Source organism: Emydura macquarii, unplaced genomic scaffold (assembly GCF_026122565.2).
Source record: "Emydura macquarii macquarii isolate MOO-44397 ecotype Brisbane River unplaced genomic scaffold, CSIRO-AGI_Emac_v2 contig_3477, whole genome shotgun sequence".
In the NCBI taxonomy this organism is placed as follows: Eukaryota; Metazoa; Chordata; order Testudines; family Chelidae; genus Emydura; species Emydura macquarii.
The window spans coordinates 3,989,628-4,006,916 of NW_027133614.1; the positions used below are offsets into that span (position 1 = coordinate 3,989,628).

At 39.7% G+C, this 17,289-nt stretch overlaps 1 protein-coding gene across 6 annotated transcripts in view; it reads left to right on the forward strand.

The window, feature by feature from the left end:
• The window catches only part of HMCN1 (hemicentin 1), a 291,595-nt gene that overhangs the window by 62,242 nt on the left and 212,064 nt on the right, over window positions 1-17,289 (forward strand). The window lies entirely within an intron of this gene.

Here is a 17,289-nt window from a genome sequence, read left to right on the forward strand (position 1 = left end):
CTGACTATTTATGAAATTCCCCATACTCCCCTGCACAGGTGCATATAGCACGGTGTCGTGGAAAAGAATCACACTGCTACATTTTAGAGTTGGATCGGGTGCAGCTTTAATTGTGACACACACAATCACATAACCATAGCTATGGGGAATACTATAGCCATAGGGAAAACCCAGGTGGCTATAGAGAAGTCAAGCAGCATGTCTGGATGCTGGGCAAATGACTTCACCTGGCTACCACATACAAAAGACTTATATAGGGGTTGCTTAGGTTCATTTACATGTTGATCATATAGTGGAATTGATTAACAGTTTATACTTAACAGGAAAGACAATCACAATGCACAGTGGGGCACACCAGACGCCCTCACAGGAACGCCCAATGAGTCACTTGATTATACATTCAGGTTTTCAGCGACCCTGGCTAACACCCGAAGATGGGTGGTTACACAATTTATGTTCAAATGCTAATTTTTTATGGAGTAAGTTTCTATGGGGCCAGTAAGACAAAGGGGGGCAGGTACTGGTACTTATCGAAACAGTTGAAGTCTGTTCAGACTTCAATAAGGCTTAAGGCTCATAACAGAGAACTAGTTCAGAGACCTCTTGTGGGATTTTAACATCTTATCCTAATTTCAGTTGAGGCATTCTGTTAATGGTTTAGCCTAGGGCTTCTATTTCAGTTTCAGGCTACAACTTCAGGCCAGGCCTTCTATGACCAGTTTCAGACCAGGCATTCTATTAATCAATTTTATGATTAATTCTTTGATTCCACAACGGGATAATCTTGCTCTAATTGATTAGAGGTAACATTTACAAATGCACCTAAATCTCATTTTCAAAAGAGAATTCTTTTTGAAAAGTGTTGAAAATGGGACTTAGGTTCCTAAATTACTTAGCTGCTTTTGAAAACGTTACCCTAGATCTAATCATACATACAATGATCTCAAGAAAAAGATCAAATAGGAAGAGGAGGTATCTTTTCTTTGCAACTGAATTCAATTGAAACTTTTTGTTGTCCTGCCATTTGTTATCCGGGAAGCACTAGGAGAACTGAACAGGGCCAGTTTAGTTTAAGAAGCCATCATTTATTCATTGCATCACCTCAAACAAATAGTTCCACCCAACTTAATCAAAGTCTTTCTCTATGTCAAGTGACAAAATTATGTCGGGATCAGACTCGAGTCCAATAAATTATTAAGCATATGAATTGCCTCACTGAAGAGCTTTGTTATTTGCTGAGTGATGTGCAGGACATTTAGGACTCTTCTAACAGTGTCATCTTTTGACAAAACAAACTTAGTCTCTGTGTATTAAATTAGGAAGGAGAACCTTCGACTTTAAAACCAGAACATTAGACAGTATTTTGATGTCAGAATTAAAATTCTCCCTAACTTTCCCTTTAATTAAAATATTGTATGCATAATCATTTTCATGGGCAACTCAGAACATCACAGATTTGCAGCAGCACAGCAATAGATGTATTTTTTTACTTATTTTGTAAAATTCTGGTCTAAGGGCTGCATTAGAAAGAAGAAAAAAATATTTCATTAACAACTTCCTCAAAAGATCAAATTTGTTCTTGGTGGTCTAATTTAAGAAAATTAATATTATCCAGAGACTCTTTATATACTTCATTTTGAACTAGTTGAGAGTAATAGGCTTATAACATGTTTAAAATTCTGCAGCATTGTTTCTAGTACTGGACTTTTCTTTTATAAAATCCATTCTAAAATGAACACCCTTTGGTAAGCAATTTACTCACTTGTCTCCGTTTTCTTGATAAGATTTTTTTCTCTATTTTAACTTATTTGTTGTTTTGTCAGATACAAAAGTATTTATGTCCTGATCCTGCAAGCTATTCCCTGCAGGGGAAACCCCACCGGCTTCAGTGGGCCTCCATGTGATTAAAGGTGACTTGCCTTCATGGAACTCATTGCAGGATTGATGGCCTTAATTTTCTTTTATCACAGTTTTATTTTAAAAAATAATCTCTTAAAATATTCTGATTTTTTTTTTGTTAAAGAAAGGAAACTCTTTCATTAATGAATCTTTTATTGTCTCAAAGTTTGGTTGTGATGTAGCTGGAGAAACCATATAACTTCATCATTACTGTGAGGACATATTACCATACTTTTTAGAGCAGTGGTTCCCAACCTTTGCCACAGATATCATTTATATAATGCTGAAGGGCCACCACTCTCCCCACTGCAGCCAGGGAAACTGCATATGTCCTGTAGCCCTATGTGCTACACCTGGGTCCCTAGGCAGTCACTCCCTTCTGCAGCTAGGGGTACGGAAGATCAGTGCTTCCCTCCCTCTGGCTCCAGCAGGGACCCAGCGCTTATGGATATAGGTGGAGAGCTTTGCCGTGCTCTCTGCTGCAGCCAGGACAAGGGGAGCGCTGGTCTCCTGTCCCCTTGGCTGCAGCAAGGAGCCTGCACCATTCTTTTAGCCCTGCAGAAATGCGCTCCGCCTGGGTCCTTAGACTCCCTTCTGTAGCCAGCAGGAGAAGAGTGGTGGGCCACTTTGAAAGCCCCCATGGGCCACTTTGGCCTCCAGGCCATGGGTTGGGAACCACTGCTTTATAGGTATTGTAAGATAGCCTTACACTGGGGGAAAGGTAGTCTTTCTCACATACTCTTACCAAGAACTGACTGACATGACACAGTGACCAGAAGCACAGGCCCTGTGGGAGGACCAAAATACTTTGAAGTTTGCCATGGTCCCCAGGTGGAAGATGAGTGAAACCTTGTAAGCCAGGCCTGCATATAAGCTATTGATGGTTTGAAGATATATTTCCCCTGTAATGCTTTTGTTTTTAATAGATAATACTTTGCTTTATGAAGGCTGGCTGGTCACTGGTTAACTCTGTCATTGCCCATGAGAGAACAGGTTGGGAGGAGCTGAACTAAAGTCAGATCTGGTGAGCTGAGCATAGTAAACTCCAGCATTCTGCAGTTTAATTCTTGGGCCAAAAGGAAGAATATCATGGGATTCTGTCCAAAGAAAGGTGACTGCTAGAGGCCTAAGTCCTGAGTGGGGTGTCCTTAAGGAGGCCATGAAGGGGTCAAAGTTGTATTTACCATGGGAACAGTGACAATAGTTATTTATGGCTTATTCATTTGTTTAAAAAATGTGTAGCATATCCTTCCTTGATTCAGGGCTGCATTCTCTGATTAAAAGTTGAATTAATCTTTTTTATACTAGTTTCCTATTAATTTAGTTTCTTGCATATTTGTGGTGATGGCAAATTTGGGCTTTAAATAAAGCTTACTTTCCACCTGTGCTAGCCTGCTGTGGATTAACTGTCTGTGTGCACCCTGCTGACACCTGCATTAACAGTTAATAATGCACTTTGATCTTTGAAACATGGCTAGATCAAAGCTTATTAATGAACTTTTAATGCATCTGTCAGCATGGCGTACGTGGACAGTTAGACCAGTGGTTCTCAAACTTTTTAAATGGAACCCCTGTGTAGACTTTTGTCTAACAATCACACCCTCCTTCCCTGGAATCGCGCCCCTCTTTCCCCCTTCTGAAAGGGGAGGCCCTTTCAGAAAAAAACAGGGGGCGCTTCCTGCACTGTAGGCCCTTGTTTTTTCCTGAAAGGGCGGGATTTGGGGGGGAGAGGGCGATTGTTAGGGGGCGCTTCCCATGCTGAAGGCCCTAACAATCATGCCCCCCCTTTCAGAAAAAATCAGAATCTTCAGCGTGGGAAGTGGGGAGCGGGGCAGCGGGGAGCAGCAAGCACTGGCTGCAGCACAGGAAGCAGGGAACAGGGGCAGCAGCTGCAGCAGCAGCGCAAGGGTAGCAGCAACGCGGGGAGCGTGCCCGGCAGTGGCAGGGAACTGCTGCTGCTGCAGGAGGTGGGTGGCGGTAGCGGCTGCTTCCATCTCCAGGAATCGTGGAGCTGGACCGGCTCTGTCCCCTGCTCCGCGCCCCGCCATGATCCATCTTGTGCCCCCTCAGGGGGACCCGCCCCCCACTTTGAGAACAACTGAGTTAGACCATGTCTATATGTATAGCACTGCCGCGGCGTTGCTGTACTGATACAGCTGTGCTGCTGAAGCATATCTAGGTAAAGATGCTCTATGCCTATGCGAGAGAGTTCTCCTGCCAACATAGTGCTGTGCACACAGACGCTTATGTCAGTGAAACTTATGTCACTCGGGGTGGAATATTCACACTCCCAAGTGACATACGTTTTGCTGACATAGGCTGTAATGTAGACATAGCCTAAGTCTGTGGCAGCCTAATAAGGGTGGAGTAGATTTTCACTCCAGCTTGTTGCAAATTAAATGTTCATGTAGACAGTCTCTGAGTGATGAGAAATTACCTGACTTGAACCAAGACAGAATGTATGCTATATAAATACACCCGACCGAAATCTGATACTTGTAGTTGGATCCTGTTGGGTTCAGGTCAGGTTGCAATCCTCTACCCCACACTCATTCAACAAACTGATACCTATATAAATGATGTGATTCCTGCATGTGCTTCTATAGCCTTAGGGTTTTCTCTGACTTTAAGAAAAACAGTGGTGTTTGATGGAACATGAATTTGGCACAAATTGATAATTGTGCAGGCTAATCTGTCAGTGATACTACAAGTAACACCTCCATACCATTTTGATTATTTTTGGCAAAAGTGTTTAATTAATATGTCAGGTGGCACTGGCTGTTATCACTCATGCTGAGAATTCACACTGGTATTGGCTGGCAGCATTTTCTATTTGTTTTAGTACTGAGAAATTTGTGAAAATCAATTTTCTTATTCTACCAGAAAGCCTAAACTGGAAAGTCTTTGTGTCCAGAAGAAAGGATATGTTTCATAGACTGTTTTAAAAATACAATTGTGTTTTCATTGTAAAATAAGTAAAAATGGGTGCACCACCTACAGTTTTAAAACTTGACAAGAGAATATGTTGTAATGCTCTTGAATCTTACAGAGAATCAGTGTAAATGCAGCCCAAGCATTTCTACCTTTGTTCCCCATGGCAGTACGTCTGAAGTGAGAGAAGGGATTCTTATACCATATATCAGTCATCATACTCTATTTGTAAAGTCTGCAAAGTACTTAGTGTGCCATTTGGTCGAAAAGCATTCTGTAAATACAGGATCATCAACATCATTAAAGTCTGTGGGATACTACATGGCTTTACAAATGTAAATATGTATGTGTTATAGCTGGGCTGCAACAGGCAACCTTAATACTGCCGTTTTCTAACATTTGAATGTTTGACTTTTCAACCTTAATGATGATATCTCAATGAAGTTCTTTTGGTGTATAATATATGCCTATGTACATATGATGTTTATGTTCATGGCGTAATTTTCATAGTGCTCATTGCCTACATTATTTCAGATATTGATCTCGCTCTCAAGTAATGTGTGTGCACATTAGAAGACAATCAAGATTTTTGCTTTCTATTCAGGAAACATCAGGAAACTAATTAAGCAATTAAATAGTTAACTTTAAATTTTTGCCTTGGGTGTTTAAAAATCTTTCTTATGACCCAGAATAAACACATAGGAATAGCCCACGCTCTATATATTTTCCAGGTTTCTGTATGCATTCCAAGGGATGACTGACAGTGAGAAGAGAAAGGGGCGAAATCTCTGGAGAAATGTTTAGAATTATTTCTCTGTTTTCCCCCCATAGTATTAATCAGGCCACAATATGGCAAAATTACATGTTTGGAGTTTTTTGTAAGGCTCCTAAAGAAAAATAAATCTACTTCTAAGTCAATTTTACCCAAGAGTTGAAAACCATGTAGGAATAAAGGAGGAAAAATGCAGTTGCCCGAAATTACTGATTAGGCTTTGGGAAAAATTATAATCAAACTGGTAAATTACTTCCAGAGATAGGGTAGCTGGGTCATTCAATTTGGCTTTGATATTCAGATGTAAGCTTGAAAAAAATCAAATTTATATTTCTGTAAAAGTTGAAGTCCGGTTCTACTCTGAAGGGGAGTCCATGTTTATTGACTCTTGATGATCTCCATATCTAATATGCTTGGGTTACAAGCAAAAGGTTTTTAAATTATTTATTTATTACTAACTGCCAGCTCTGCAACCTCAATCCCAGATCTGTGAATTTAAACAGATTTTCCCCCCCTTCCCATATGTCATTTTGAGTAATAATGGTTCTTCAGGCCAGGTTCTGCCCTCAGTAACACGAGCGCAACTCCATTGCTATTGCTTTCAGTCAGCTTGCACAGGGTTCACTAACTGGAATTTGGTAAACAATTCTGATCTATTTATATAGGTAGTTATATCTTCCCCATAACCATATAATCTGAGCACTTCATAGTTATTAATGTATTGATTGATTCTCACAGCCCTCCTCTGCGGTAGGAAAGTATCATTATCCGACATTTTATGGATGGGGAACTGAGACTCAGTGACTTAATCAAGGTCACACATGCAGCCTGTGTGGAGCAGGGACTTGAACCCAGGTCTCCTGCATCCCAGGAGCGCCTTCTGCTTCCTTTTCCTGTTGTTGATGCATGAATTAGAATAAAATCCAGCTTTCTTTCTCAGCTATGTTAGCCTCTGCAGTGCTGACAGGAGTTCAAAGCATTTAAAAATTAACCCCCAGAACTGAAAGTACTGTTTTTGACACTAATTTCTGTACTGGCAGTAAACAGTATTCAAACTGACGGAGAAGAGGGGTGAGACTATATTTCCCTGATCCTTCTGTTCTATCGGCCTCCTCTACAAGAGTCATGGTGAACCAGCTTTACAACAGAGTGAACAGGATATCAATTTCTTCTTAAATTTAAAAAAGTAAATAGCAGCAGTGTCTCAGATACCACTGTGAGATAGCTATTGATAACTGTTGGCTTTATAATAGGGATGCCATTTTTGTTTTGTGTTTGTACATTGCTTAGCACAATGGAGTCATGGTCCATGATTAGGGCTTCTAGGAACTACAGTAATATAAATTATTATTAATAATAATTAATAAATTTGGCATTCCAAAGGCAGCTTTCATGTGTAGCTTTCTTCCTGAGTATAAATGTCTGCCCTACTCCTTGGATCACAACCACATGCACAAAGTAAAAATGTGAGGGATTCAATTCTGACGTGGACCATTTGACACGGGAGTAAGGAAAAGTAAAGACCCCCTCTCCTCAGCACACACAGTATTTCCGTGTCAGCTTCCCGGACCTTGGGACTAGGCATACATGCACTTATTTCCACGTGGGCATCATCCAAACAGGGAGGGAATTGTGCCTCAGAGGGTGCCTGAGCGTCACAGTGCCTCCTAGGGCTATCCCTGAGGTGTTGCAGTGTATCTACCACCTGAAGTGCCTAAAACCACAAGCTAGCCTGGAGAGATCACACAAACTAAACTATTCACAAAGTAAAAATATTAGAAAAATCATAATTATCACCTATATCCAGTAATTATAATATCAGAAAAGGCACTGGAGGGCTTCAAAAATCACCTCCCAAAGGTTAATATTACATTTTCCCACATAGCTGTATATTCACAACAGGTCAAACATAAAATGCAACTCTCAGTTCCCTGGGAATATGTCATTTTTGTCTTTTTATTTTTTACCCTTATTTAGTTAAATTTTATAATTTTCAGAAATGGAAAAGATACAGATTTTACTCAGGCATATTTTTTAAATAAACAGCAGGAGAACTCAACTCTTTTTTTTTAAGCCTTACAATAAATTAGCCTTAGATTCCCTAATGACTTTGCTAAACTGCAGGAATCAAATATGCAGCATCAAACCCCTGTGACAGGGAAATCCACAATTAGGCAATCTACCAACCCAAATGGAGGGATGCTGAGGAAAACCATGAACTTGTTGACTGGTACCAAAAGCCCTGAGTGTGACCCTGTTTTTGAGTCTGAGCTACAAACAGTCATTGACAGCAGTTTAAGTCCAAAGTTCCATTCCATGTTTTCTAATTTAAAAATAAAAGCAGATTTCACTAAGCATTTAGAAGCTCAATGCCAGCCCTATTTTAGGGTGTTAAGTAAAGTCTTGTGTTACATAAAAGAAGGGTTTGGGGGGTTGGGTGGGAGGTGGGGCCATGTTGACACTTCATTAGTCAATTGGATTCTATGTTAGCAGCTGTTCCACTAATCACTTAGTGATTGTTGTCTTCAATGTGGGTGGGAGGAGTTCTTTAGAGAGGAGACTGGAAAATTCCTCTTAATATTTCTCTCATGTACAGTAGTGGGGGATATGGCTCTGTTCGGAGATGAGTTTGTTTGGAGTAATAGTAACTCATCCTTGGTTCTTGCTTCTGAATTTCTGGAGCATTTTGGACAAATGTCACTTGTGAATAATTAATACTCCCGATCATAAACATGCTTAGTACTTTTAGGGCAACATCCCGCATGGTATTGAGCACCCGCAACTCCGAGTGATAATAGTTAGCATTGAGGATGCTCAACACTTCACAGGACTGGACCCTATGGTGCGTCACGTTTTCAAAAATAGCATTTTCTCCCAGTAGCTGTTTTTCATTGCCTCTGCACTCTCTAGCTCCAGCAGGGAACGGAAAATTTGCCCTGCACTGTTGTGAACTCCAGTTCAGATGGTTTAAATTGATATAAAAATTATTAGCCTAGGACTGATTTTTTTTAAGTTGTAATTTTGAAGTAATTTAAAAACCAAAGGTATGTTTTTTAAAAAACAGATATGCAAATATTTTTAGTGTTTCAATTGCTTTTGATTGACTCTTCTAAAATTGTTTTTAGCTACTTTTAAAGTCCACCATTATATGAGAACTTAATCCTTAGGTGAAACCCGTATCTTTTAGATAGTTTTTAAGATAAGCAATATTTTTTATTTGTGAGGAAGGAGACCAAAAGAGGAAAGAGAGTGAGAAAATGTCACCTTACTTCTCTTTGAAGGAAGGAAACACAACTAATTGTCTATGCTGAAATTCATAAAACAAGCCAGCAAATTGATTCCAGTTGTCTCCTCCCATTATGCCAATACTATGATGTCTTTTATAACACATTAGTAACTGTATATTTGACATGTTACATTTCATACATACAATATTTTGTCTCACTGTAAAATGTGCATTTGGTATTAATCTTCCCCAGATGTACTGCCATACCAGATGGAATCATAATGGAATATACAACACTAATCATAAAATTTCCAAAACTCCTAAGTGGTATTGTTTTCTTGCATTTCTTTCAAATGAATACATATCACTCACCGTCTGTACACTGTGGTCTGGCCCACATGGTGGGATTGAGTCCCATGTTACTTTTAATTAATATACCAAGGGCCAAGTTACACTCTTGGGTGCATATACGTTATTCCCAGGGAGCTCAGTGAGACCTCTCTGTATGCTGTTTAGGTTAGAATTTGGCCTGAAGTAATGAGCTGCTACAGCACATTCAGTAGATGTGATTGGACATAGCCTATCATTTGTGGGAAGCAGATAGAAAAGAGGGGATATGATCTAATGGTTGAAGCATATCACTGAACATTGGGAGCTATGGGTTGTATACACAACTTTTCAAATTCTGGCTTGCTGACCAAATCAGTCAACCCATCTGCAAAATGGGGTAATAATGCTTGCGAGATAATATTTCATTAATATTTGTACAGAGAAAAGATGCTCTTTCTAGAGCATTAACACTTTCTGTGATGCCTTCATTGTTTTACCTACGTTTTATTTTCCATGACTGAATCTGTTTTCTTTCCATAGCTTGTTTTTCTTTCCATGCAAGGTTGCACTATATTTTTGTATTTAGTTTTCTCCCTTTTTAATCCATCTTTAGTTTTTCATCTCATTTCAAAACTTGATCTCCCTTCCCTTCCATGAATAGTATTTCTGAACAGCTGCACTAGCCAGAGAAGTGATTTGGTTTCAGGAACTAATGAAATGCTACAGTAATTAAAATGAGAATTTTAGTTGTCTTGCAATTGCTTTATTTCTACATATAGAGATTATTCTTGTTGACTTTAATAAGATAATCCAAACCATAGTATAAACAGGAAAGGAGGAGATGCTGCTCTCTTTTTCTATTTTGGTCTGTTGCTGTTTGTTTATGTCTTCATAATGAGTTGAAATTCCTCAGCTCAAGCAATATGTGATGGGTGACTCTCCGGAGGTTCAGTTGATCAGGTTAAGCTCCAAGAATTCAGATATTTGTCCAAAGCTAGAAAAACCTCTGAAACTCTTGAATTTCTTGTCCTTGGCCTACTTTCCTTTTTCATTTTCCCATCCTTTTCACTTCGCCAATGACACCAGATGGAGATAACCCTATGGCCACCTCCTTTTACTGGTATATCTGTGCTTTCTTCCACATTGTCCTTTTGCGTTTGAAACACCCTCCCCAAAACTGCACTTCCAACTGCTTCCTTTGATTTCAGCTGCCTTACCTATGGGAAGTGAAAGGAGGGAAAAGGTACAAAACCTGACCTAACCTTTAAGATAGGAACCTGCTTTGGGTCTAATCTATCTTCCATTGAATGTCTTCCATTGAATTGAATGGGATCTGGACCAGGCCATTACTGAGTAACTTTATTACTATTATCCTTGTCCTTCTCTCCCTTCCTTATCCTTTGAGTTTTTTGTTGTTTTAATTTGTAATCCTAACATTTTTTACATGATGAATTTAAATCATACACTTTTCAGGGTAAGGACCATAGCTGGAATCCTGGCCTCAGTGAAGTCAAGGAGAGTTGTGCTATTGATTTCAAAGGGGCCAGGGTTTTACCTAATTTCTTTACTGAGTTTTTTGAACTGTGTGCCATATATTTTGGTACTCAAAAACCAACAGTAATGAGCTGGCTATGGATCCAGATAAAAACTTCCTCAAACTTCAGGGATGTTCAGAGCCCTCACTAATTCAGATTTCTTTGGCCTAAAAATCAGGCTGGATTTTCACATAAATCACCCTTGTGAAATATTTGGTACTTCCTTATTTGGACCTGGCTGGAAATACCATCAGACTAACTTTTCTCACAGGATTGTCATATTGAGAGGAAGGGATAGTCCAAAGGTTAGAGCAGTAGCCTCGGATTCAGGAGACTGGGTTCAGTTCCTTGCTCTGTTTCAGACTTCCTTTGTGATCTCAAATCACATGGTCTCTCAGTGCCACAGTTCCCCATTTTACAAATGGGGATAAAGCATGAAAGATTGTGAGGTGCTGTGATACAATGTTAATAGAGGCCACACAAGTACTTAAGATAGATATTTCTGCTTTTGGAGTAAAATAAACAGGAAACACAGAGACACAAAACTTTAACTTTTTTTCAAAACAAAACAAAACAAAACAAAAATCAGTTTTGACTGAGGTTCAAATAGGGGGTTGTTTTATTGGAATCACTCTACCCATCTATGATAACAACTATTCCTAAATTACTGTGCTGAAATTGCTTTCGCATCAATTTCTTTGATGGTGTTGCGGAATCATCCACTAGTTAGGTTATGTAATGCATCAGAGACCCATTGAATGGAATTTAGGGGCCCTCTGTGGATAACATAATAAATTATATTTATTGCAGTTCCCTAGGGTTGGCTTTCTTTTAATGTTTAGCTCCATAAAAAGGTAAATGCAAAATGAGTCCATTTATCACAGGCAACACATAAGGGAAATTGGTCCCATGTCTTTAAACTAAAACATATGAAATATGCACTTAAATTCCAGCATTCAATATCAATTAAATTAAATGTTATTGCATATTTATATAAGAATTAATAACATACCATGTGGACAGTTCTTGATTTTCTCTGTCATCCTGTATTTCTCATTAAGATTCCCCTGCCTCTTTAATTCTTGGCATTATTTCAATGTGTGTCACTTTAAAAAAATTCTTGAACAAGAAGAAAAGAAGTCAGATTTTAACAGGATTTTCTTTTTAAAATACAGTTTTCAATCAAAGCTGTAGACTCATGAGCTCTTTAGCCTCCTTTCTAGCAATTTGCTATCCTTATGCTATTCTTTCAATAGTGATTTTGACTGATAGACCTTGGATGACCATTGGAGATGCCATCCTTCAAGTTATGATATTATTGGTCTAAAGAGGTGCCAGATTATTAGTATTAGAAGTTTGATCAGGCCCTGAACACATAAAACATAAGTACTAGATATTCCTTTGTGTAATTTTCTATGTAGTCACCAGATTTTAAATTCTTACGTATTTTCAAATTAGAGCTAGTCTGCCATACTGCAGATAAACAGTGGAAACATTTCAAAATGTGTTTTATGCTGTGTGCTGTGCAAAAGTCACGATGCAAGTTCTGCTTGAGTAAGGATTGTATAAGTGATTCTGGATCAGGCCCTGGTAGCTACATTAGTCCAGATCCTGTGGTCTGCCTGAGCTGTGTTTAGTCCAGGACCAGGGAGGTGAAGCAAAGGTGGTTTTAAGCCGCCTTTATTTTCTCTCAGTGAAGGGATCAGCAGGCCCCCTGATGTAATTAAAGCAGTCTCAGGATTGCCAATGGTTCCTTGGACCTTTCTAGTAGTCATGGATTTCTGGGGAGCGAGGGATATCTGGCCATGTCCTCATTTTTGCAGCCTTGCCCCTTACTCTGGGCAGTTATGTTGCAGTCTATAAGCCATTACAATGGGTCTTTGCCACCTGGAATCCTCAGATGGCTGGTTAAACTGGATTTAAGCTGCTTTGTGCTGCTGATCTGCACATAGCAGCTGGAATAGGGCAAAAGAACCACCCTATTATGTTGACTTAAAATCCCCCATGCATTTTTAACTTGAGACAATTTTCTTCCTCCATTCTTGTCTTAAAATATACTGTGTTGCTGTGCACCAGTGATATGCTGCAAGGCCTTGTCAGTGGCATACTGTGTGTCTCCGGTGCCTACGGTGCCTCTCTCCCCGTCAGCGACAGCGTCCCGCAGGGTGTGTGTGTCTGCGGGCCTATTTCCCGCTCTCCCCCAATTCCCCCCCTGGTGTGGGGGCGACAGCTGAGGTGGCAGTGGTGTACCGAGAGGGCCATGCACCCAGGCGCTGGTCTGGCGGGGGGCTCCGGCCTAGCTGTCCACCCGCTTACATCCCCAATGGCCGCGCCAACACAGGCCATGGCTCTCTCATTGCACTGCACCCAGCATGGGAAGAGCCAAGAGGTGGAGGGGCCGGCCACAAACTCTGCCAGTCAGAGTTTTTGGCATTACAAGATGGAATGATTTCCCTGGTTCTGATGGAGTTCAGCAAACCTGTAAATACTCCTAAATCATCCCTGCCAAACAGGACATTCAAGGGCATCATAACAATACTTTGAAGAGCAATTTTTTTTGTCTTTGAACTACAAACGGTTGCACTGATTTATAAGAATTTTCAAAAATTTCCCACTGGATGATAGTCCCTGTGGAATTACTCAAACCGGAACACAGTGCAGTACTGTAACAATAGTCAGTGAGCCGAATTCAGTTACATTGCAAGGGTGCATAAATTCCACTGAAGCTAAAGCTCAGTAGAGTTGAAACTCTTTTTACCAGTGTTAAATGAGGCCAAGTATATCTTAAGGAACAAAGTAGAAACACATCCAGCAAAGTGTATATTAATAAAAATTTGTTTGCAAAGTTTCTTAGGTCTCTGCTCAGTGGCTTCCTTTATTATGGTTATGAGAAAGTATTTATGTTCAAATGTGAAAATAAATTGATTCCCGAAGACTCATCTTGGGTTAATGGAATGCTGATATAGGAAAGCTTTTTTTAATAAGTACTGGCCCCAATCCTGCAAACACACATATGCTTAACCTTACACCTGAGAAGTCTGAAGTAAGTACCACTGAAGTAATCTAAGGGTATGTCTGCACTTCAGTAAAAAACCCATGGCATCGAGTCTCCAAGCCGAGGTCAGTTAACTCGGGCTCATGAGGCTGCAGAGCTAAAAATGGCAGTGTAGACATTCGGGTCTCTTATTGCAGTTTTAGATGTACCCTAAATGATGCCAAATGATGGAATTCAGTGAAGGTTAAAGTCAATGTGATGATTCACATGCTTAAAGTTGTGCATGTGTGTAAGTGCTTGCAGGATCAGAGCCATTGACAGTGCATCTCTGATTTCAGCTTCAGGGATGGCTACGTTTCTGTTGTTGTTTTTGCCTAAAGTTTTTCAAGCACTTTGGGACACTGGGAGACATGCATAAATAAAGGAAATCAATTAATAAGTTTTATACTGTAATTTATCAAATTTAGGCCATTGGATTATATTATAGAGAGATGGTTTACAGGCCTTAATATAGCTTCAGAATGACCCAATTAGATTCATATATTTGTATAATCTGTATTTTATGACACAATTGGTGATCTGTTTTCAGTTTGTTTTCCTTTACAATTAGAGTGATTTTGGACATTGGTTAACGTTTGCACAATATCTATTCCAACAAGTGATATGATGATGCTTGGTACTCCTTCAGTGAAAACCTTGTAAATGCTGATGAATAGCAGTAAGAGGAAATCAACATCTATTTGAACTTTCAGTTGGAACCAATGTATGTAAGGGATAATGAACAAACTAAGAAGATTGTTCTCTTTAGAGGCCTGATTGTTATATTTAGAGTGTAGGAGAGAGTTAGGCTGTGGGGGGTTGGGCCTGCAAAGCATTTTGCAAACAGAAGGACTGTAGGGTTTTTAAAAAAAAAAAAAAAAAAGTGTGGAATATATGAAAAATGTACTCCCCATTACATCACCACATCCTTATAAGTCCTGTAGAGCTGAGCTTCCAGGTGTGTAATGGTCCCGTCTACATGAGAAAGCTTTTTATGGTGTAACCTAAGGTGTGAATTTAAACTAAAGTTGTTATATTGATACAAACCCCTTTGTAGATGATCTTATTCCTTTATAGGAATGCCTTGTTTAAGTTTAGCTCACGTCACTTGTAAATTAAAAAAAAAAAAAGCCATTCTTGTAGTGGATGGGTGTTATACCAGTATAAGTGCACCTGTATAACACTTCAAACACTCCTGTGCAGATGAAACCTAACTCATAAAACTTTTCAATGTAGGGAAGCCCCCAGAATTAGTGGGAGCCCTCTTCGCTCTCACACTCGCTATGAAATTAAAAAATACACAAACATAATCCTTTCTCTTAATATAATGTAAATATAACTGCTTGAAATTTCTCATTTGAAAACATTTTTGGGAGAAACTGATTATAAATTGATATTTTGGCAGAAAAATTTGCTTAAAATTTCTGTTTTTTCATGAAAAAAATAAAAATGATTTCCCTCCCACCCTTCTTTTCCACCTTCCTCTCCTTTTTTTCTTTCCCTTCTCCCTTTTGTCTTTTTGCTGCTGAAAATGTTTGATATTTGGTTTTGATTCTTAGTGTGTGGTGAGGGGAGAAATGGAACACTTTTGCATAAAATTTGGGGACTTTTTTTATTAATAAGTTAACCATCTCCCCTGTCGAATTAGTGCTGTCTACATCGGGGGTTAGGTCAGTATAACTACGTAACTTGGGGTGTGGATATTTTAAACCCTTGAGCAGAACATAGTTATACCTATGTACGTTTATATTGTAGACATGGCCTTGGACAGGCCCATTCACAGCCCCTGAATAGCTATTGTTAAACCATTACAAGGGCAATTGAAACAGCCAACCATTCTGTAAAATTAATGTCCCTTTAGCAAATTCCTCACTTACATTTCAAAACAGCAAAGCACTTGAATAGCCCAGTTGATTCCACTGGGACTACTCATGTACTTAAAGTAGTTGGAGTAGTTAAAGTAGTTGTTAACTCAGAGATTAAGGTTAAGTACACACTACATCTTAAATTGGTATAAATTATGTTGCTCAGGAGTGTGAATAAGCCATCTCTCTGAGCAACGTGAATTACACTGACCTAAGCACCGCTGTGGATAGCGCTATGTCAGTAGGAGAGCATCCCCCCACTGACATAGCTACTGTCGCTTACAGGGGCTACAGTAATTAAGTTGATGGGAGAGCTCTCTCCCATTAGTTTAGAGCAGCACTACAGCGATGCCGCTGCACCAGTGCCACTGTGCCTCTGTAAGCTCTGTAGTGTAGTCATAGCCTCAGGGTATGTCTACATTTAAAACATGATAGCGACACAGCTGCAGCGCTGTGGTAGACGCTACCTGTGCCGATAAGAGAACTTCTCCCATTGGTGTAGATAATCCATCTCCCTGAGAGGCAGTAGCTAGGTTGGTGGAATAATTCTTCTGTTGACCTAGCACTGTCAACACTGGAGGCTAGTTTGACGTAGCTATGTCTCTCGAGTGTGGATTTTTCATACCCCTGAGAGACATAGCAATGCTGATGTAAGTTCCTAATGTAGACCAGCCCTTAGTCATGTATTTATTTTTCTTTAGATTTGTACAAAGGGATTAATGGGTGCTTCTCCAAGGTTCTGGGTGCTCCTGCCATAAATTACAAAACAAATTAGTTAGGCAGTAGAATGCACAACTCCCTTTCCCCTCACAGAGCTCTCTCTCACTGGAAACAGCCATTAAAACCCACTCTTTACAGTCATGCAAGTCTTGCAGTGTGGCCTGAAGATCAACAAACCAGGGCTGTTTTGGAGCAGGGTGTGTGATCTTGCTCAAGAGCTGAGGGCCCCTCATAGAGAACACTCCAAGATGGGTGCACATGACATCCTCAGCTGGTTTTGAGATTGGTTTTCAAGTTATTGTTCACTATCCCTGCTGACCAGACAGATAATTGTTTTGAAAATAGTTTCTGCTCACTCAGAATAGGGGTAAGTGTAATTAGATAGGGCTGTATCACCTTCACTGTTTCCCCTGCAACAGCTGATACCTCTTTAAATGTGATTAATATTATTAAGGGGATGCTCTCTGCTTTGTTTTAAACATAAGAGCTATACAAACACAGTGAAACCTGAAATCACATGAAACATGTCAGGCTCCCTTCTTCAGTGCAAACTTGAAACTCAGCCTAGGTTTGCTGAAATGTTTAAATGTTGCATGGTTTTGACTTGATTTTTAGTGGTTTTGACTGGCTTTAAGCCTTGAACTGGGGGGCTTGATTGACTCTGAAACTCAGGGAATGTGAACCAGTACCGAAAACAATTTGCATAAAGCCCTATTGAGCAAATGTGCCAAATTGTTCTCAGCTCTGTTAGTAAGATCATTGGCAGCTGCAGCGGAAATAAAGAGCCTTGAATTCTGGTAATTTATTTTATTTTCTCATGTTGGTTTGATGCTGAATGTTTATAAATGCTAAAAGTTAAGGGTCATGATTCTCCTACGGACAGATTCAGCCCTGATGTAAATATCTATGTAATGTCATAGGAATTGTCACACTGGATCTGACCGATGGTCCAGTTAGTCCAGTATCCCAGCTATGAC